Here is a 6761-nt window from a genome sequence, read left to right on the forward strand (position 1 = left end):
GCCATGTTATTACCTGGTACTTCCTGTATTTAGCCATGTTATTACCTGGTACTCCCTGTATTTAGCCATGTTATTACCTGGTACTTCCTGTATATAGCCATATTATTACCTGGTACTTCCTGTATATAGCCATATTATTACCTGGTACTCCCTGTATTTAGCCATGTTATTACCTGGTACTTCCTGTATATAGCCATATTATTACCTGGTACTTCCTGTATATAGCCATATTATTACCTGGTACTTCCTGTATATAGCCATGTTATTCTTACTCGTTATTGTTATTCACTGTGTATGTATTCCTCGTGTCACTATTTCTGTTTTATTAATACATTTTAATCTTTATCTTCTCTCTGCATTGTTGGAAAAGGACACGTATGTTAACATTTCACTGTTAGTCTACACCTGTTATGTGACAAATACATTTTCATTTTATTTGTTATTTTATTTTATTAGACATGTGGTCCAGTTTATGGATTTTTTTTGTTTTGTTTTGTTTTTCTTTAACCCTTATTTTACCAGGTAAGTTGACTGAGAACACATTGTCATTTATAGCAACGACTTGGGGAATAGTTACAGGGGAGAAGAGGGGGATGAATGAGCCAATTGTAAGCTGGGGATGATTAGGAATTCAGCCAGGACACCAGGGGTTAACACCCCTACTCTTACAATAAGGACCGTGGGATCTATAGAGACCACAGAGAGTCAGGACACCCGTTTATCGTCCCATCCGAAACACGGCACCCTACACAGGGCAATGTCCCCAATCCCTGCCCTGGGGCATTGGGATATTGTTTTAGACCAGAGGAAAGAGTGCCTTCGACTGCCCCCTTCCAACACCACTTCCAGCAGCATCTGGTCTCCCATCCAGGGACTGACCAGGACCAACCTTGCTTAGCTTCAGAAGCAAGTGGGATGTAGGGTGGTATGCTGCTGACGAGCACCAGATAAGCTGTAACAATAGGAGATAACCAGCAGAAAAGGCCTACTGTAGGTTTTGACTAATAATGGTACTGTATCCATTATTGTGAATCAACAAGGCATGAAACACACACAAACTGTACACACACAAGTGGCATGAAACAGACGCTCTACTCTACACTGCACTTCCTGGTCTGTTGTTTCATTGTTCAACACATTTCTGTACCTTTGACGTGAAGTCATTTAGAGTCATATTGATCTTCTTATGAGACATGGAACAGTAGCTTAGTGGTTTCTGAAATAGGACAAAAGTCATCAACACTCACTAAAGTATGATAAATTCCCGCTCAAAAATACAAGTTCTGCTTTTGAACACCGTTCTCTTCCAATGCATTGTGGGAATAACATGGTGGTCCTGCTTTCACTTTTATAGAGGACAAGGGTAAGAAACTATTTGGAAAGTAACAGACTTCCCAGATGACATGTCTGTTTAATAAATCTGATGACATGTCTGTTTAATAACCCTGATGACATGTCTGTTTAATAACTCCGATGACATGTCTGTTTAATAACCCTGAGGACATGTCTGTTTAATAACCCTGATGACATGTCTGTCTGTTTAATAACCCTGAGGACATGTCTGTTTGATTAATAACCCTGATGACATGTCTGTCTGTTTAATAACCCTGATGACAGGTCTGTTTAATAACCCTGATGACATGTCTGTTTAATAACCCTGATGACATGTCTGTTTAATAACCCTGATGACATGTCTGTCTGTTTAATAACCCTGAGGACATGTCTGCTTAATAACCCTGAGGACATGTCTGTTTAATAACCCTGATGACATGTCTGTTTAATAACCCTGATGACATGTCTGTCTGTTTAATAACCCTGATGACATGTCTGTTTAATAACCCTGATGACATGTCTGTTTAATAACCCTGATGACATGTCTGTCTGTTTAATAACCCTGGTGACATGTCTGTTTAATAACCCTGATGACATGTCTGTCTGTTTAATAACCCTGATGACATGTCTGTTTAATAACCCTGATGACATGTCTGTCTGTTTAATAACCCTGGTGACACGTCTGTCTGTTTAATAACCCTGATGACATGTCTGTTTAATAACCCTGATGACATGTCTGTTTAATAACCCTGAGGACATGTCTGTTTAATAACCCTGAGGACATGTCTGTCTGTCTGTTTAATAACCCTGATGACATGTCTGTCTGTCTGTTTAATAACCCTGAGGACATGTCTGTTTAATAACCCTGATGACATGTCTGTCTGTCTGTTTAATAACCCTGATGACATGTCTGTCTGTCTGTTTAATAACCCTGAGGACATGTCTGTTTAATAACCCTGATGACCTGTCTGTTTAATAACCCTGGTGACATGTCTGTTTAATAACCCTGAGGACATGTCTGTTTAATAACCCTGGTGACATGTCTGTTTAATAACCCTGATGACATGTCTGTCTGTTTAATAACCCCGATGACATGTCGTCTGTTTAATAACCCTGATGACATGTCTGTCTGTTTAATAACCCTGAGGACATGTCTGTTTAATAACCCTGATGACATGTCTGTTTAATAACCCTGATGACATGTCTGTTTAATAACCCTGAGGACATGTCTGTTTAATAACCCTGATGACATGTCTGTTTAATAACCCTGGTGACATGTCTGTTTAATAACCCTGATGACATGTCTGTCTGTTTAATAACCCTGATGACATGTCTGTCTGTCTGTTTAATAACCCTGAGGACATGTCTGTCTGTCTGTTTAATAACCCTGATGACATGTCTGTCTGTTTAATAACTCTGATGACATGTCTGTCTGTTTAATAACCCAGATGAAATGTCTGGTTAATAACCCTGATGACATGTCTGTCTGTTTAATAACCCTGAGGACATGTCTGTCTGTTTAATAACCCTGATGACATGTCTGTTTAATAACCCTGATGACATGTCTGTCTGTTTAATAACCCCGATGACATGTCTGTTTAATAACCCTTAGGACATGTCTGTTTAATAACCCCGATGACATGTCTGTTTAATAACCCTGAGGACATGTCTGTTTAATAACCCTGAGGACATGTCTGTCTGTTTAATAATCCTGATGACATGTCTGTTTAATAACCCTGATGACATGTCTGTTTAATAACCCTGAGGACATGTCTGTCTGTTTAATAACCCTGATGACATGTCTGTCTGTCTGTTTAATAACCCTGAGGACATGTCTGTCTGTCTGTTTAATAACCCTGAGGACATGTCTGTCTGTTTAATAACCCTGATGACATGTCTGTTTAATAACCCTGATGACATGTCTATCTGTTTAATAACCCTGATGACATGTCTGTCTGTCTGTTTAATAACCCTGATGACATGTCTGTCTGTTTAATAACCCTGAGGACATGTCTGTCTGTCTGTTTAATAACCCTGATGACATGTCTGTCTGTTTAATAACCCTGATGACATGTCTGTTTAATAACCCTGAGGACATGTCTGTCTGTTTAATAACCCTGATGACATGGCTGTCTGTTTAATAACCCTGATGACATGTCTGTTTAATAACCCCGATGACATGTCTGTTTAATTACCCCGATGACATGGCTGTCTGTTTAATAACCCTGAGGACATGTCTGTTTAATTACCCTGAGGACATGTCTGTTTAATAACCCTGAGGACATGTCTGTTTAATAACCCTGATGACATGTCTGTCTGTCTGTTTAATAACCCTGATGACATGTCTGTCTGTTTAATAACCCTGAGGACATGTCTGTTTAATATCCCTGATGACATGTCTATCTGTTTAATAACCCTGATGACATGTCTGTCTGTCTGTTTAATAACCCTGATGACATGTCTGTCTGTCTGTTTAATAGCCCTGAGGACATGTCTGTCTGTCTGTTTAATAACCCTGATGACATGTCTGTCTGTTTAATAACCCTGAGGACATGTCTCTCTGTTTAATAACCCTGAGGACATGTCTGTTTAATAACCCTGGTGACATGTCTGTCTGTCTGTTTAATAACACTGAGGACATGTCTGTCTGTCTGTTTAATAACCCTGATGACATGTCTGTCTGTTTAATAACCCTGAGGACATGTCTGTTTAATAACCCTGGTGACATGTCTGTCTGTCTGTTTAATAACCCTGAGGACATGTCTGTTTAATAACCCTGAGGACATGTCTGTTTAATAACACTGATGACATGTCTGTCTGTTTAATAACCCTGATGACATGTCTGTCTGTCTGTTTAATAACCCTGAGGACATGTCTGTTTAATAACCCTGATGACATGTCTGTTTAATAACCCTGATGACATGTCTGTTTAATAACCCTGATGACATGTCTGTTTAATAACCCTGAGGACATGTCTGTCTGTTTAATAACCCTGATGACATGTCTGTCTGTCTGTTTAATAACCCTGAGGACATGTCTGTCTGTTTAATAACCCTGATAACATGTCTGTTTAATAACCCTGAGGACATGTCTGTCTGTTTAATAACCCTGATGACATGGCTGTCTGTTTAATAACCCTGATGACATGTCTGTTTAATAACCCCGATGACATGTCTGTTTAATTACCCCGATGACATGGCTGTCTGTTTAATAACCCTGAGGACATGTCTGTTTAATTACCCTGAGGACATGTCTGTTTAATAACCCTGAGGACATGTCTGTTTAATAACCCTGATTACATGTCTGTCTGTCTGTTTAATAACCCTGATGACATGTCTGTCTGTTTAATAACCCTGAGGACATGTCTGTTTAATATCCCTGATGACATGTCTATCTGTTTAATAACCCTGATGACATGTCTGTCTGTCTGTTTAATAACCCTGATGACATGTCTGTCTGTCTGTTTAATAGCCCTGAGGACATGTCTGTCTGTCTGTTTAATAACCCTGATGACATGTCTGTCTGTTTAATAACCCTGAGGACATGTCTCTCTGTTTAATAACCCTGAGGACATGTCTGTTTAATAACCCTGGTGACATGTCTGTCTGTCTGTTTAATAACACTGAGGACATGTCTGTCTGTCTGTTTAATAACCCTGATGACATGTCTGTCTGTTTAATAACCCTGAGGACATGTCTGTTTAATAACCCTGGTGACATGTCTGTCTGTCTGTTTAATAACCCTGAGGACATGTCTGTTTAATAACCCTGAGGACATGTCTGTTTAATAACCCTGATGACATGTCTGTCTGTTTAATAACCCTGATGACATGTCTGTCTGTCTGTTTAATAACCCTGAGGACATGTCTGTTTAATAACCCTGATGACATGTCTGTTTAATAACCCTGATGACATGTCTGTCTGTTTAATTACCCTGATGACATGTCTGTCTGTTTAATAACCCTGATGACATGTCTGTTTAATAACCCTGAGGACATGTCTGTCTGTTTAATAACCCTGATGACATGGCTGTCTGTTTAATAACCCTGATGACATGTCTGTTTAATAACCCCGATGACATGTCTGTTTAATAACCCCGATGACATGGCTGTCTGTTTAATAACCCTGAGGACATGTCTGTTTAATAACCCTGAGGACATGTCTGTTTAATAACCCTGAGGACATGTCTGTTTAATAACCCTGATGACATGTCTGTCTGTCTGTTTAATAACCCTGATGACATGTCTGTCTGTTTAATAACCCTGAGGACATGTCTGTTTAATAACCTTGATGACATGTCTGTCTGTTTAATAACCCTGATGACATGTCTGTTTAATAACCCTGATGACATGTCTGTCTGTTTAATAACCCTGAGGACATGTCTGTTTAATAACCCTGATGACATGTCTGTCTGTTTAATAACCCTGGTGACATGTCTGTCTGTTTAATAACCCTGATACACTGACCTTGCCACTGTACTCATGGTCTGATTGTGTTGCTCAATAGTAATGTTTCTCTATCTGTGTCCAGTACAGAGTGGTTTAAACTATCTGTCAATCTACTGTGTGTTCACCATACTGATTTAACAGTCATCACTCTTCACACCTCTGTTAAGAGAATATAGTGGCTGTCATTAACTAAGGAACAGCAATAATGAACTCATCTCAAAGCTCGCATTCCAAAAGGCACCCTATTCCCTATATAGTGCACTGCTTTTGATGAGGGCTCTGGTAGAAAGTGGTGCACTATATAGGGAATAGGGTGCCATTTGGGAGGCATGTAAAAAGGCTCTTAAGGCAAACGACACCGTTAAGGCACTGAGCAGCGACGCCAGACATGATACTGTCAGAATGTCACTGTTGAGGCACTGCCATGCAATTCATCCAGTAATCCTCCGGGAATTAGATAATAATTCTGTGTGTGTGTGTGTGTGTGTGTGTGTGTGTGTGTGTGTGTGTGTGTGTGTGTGTGTGTGTGTGTGTGTGTGTGTGTGTGTGTGTGTGTGTGTGTGTGTGTGTGAGAGAGAGAGAGAGAATAACACAGCAATGACTATGTATGCTAATACCCACAAGCCTAAGTACTTTATACTTTTGCGTGTCATTGCTGCTTTAATTCAGATTGTATATTTTTTTACATTATATGCTACAATTACTCCTAAGAATTGAAGGGAAACTCTGTAGGTGAACATTGTGTTCTGATGAGGCTCTCTCGAGTGGGTCCATAGAGTCTGACACCTGAACAGATGTCTCTCTACACACCTGAGAAGCCCAGCTCTCTCCATCTCTCTCTCTCTCTCTTTCGCTCTCTCTCTTCTCTTCTCTCTCTTAGCTCAGCTCTCTCTCCCTCTTTCTCTCACTCTGTCTTTCTCAGCTCCATCCATCTCCAGGCTGCTTTCCTCTCCTTGAAGACCAGGAACAGATGTGTTTGTCA

The sequence above is a fragment of the Salmo trutta genome, chromosome 35 (genome assembly GCF_901001165.1).
Source record: "Salmo trutta chromosome 35, fSalTru1.1, whole genome shotgun sequence".
Lineage (NCBI taxonomy): Eukaryota > Metazoa > Chordata > Actinopteri > Salmoniformes > Salmonidae > Salmo > Salmo trutta.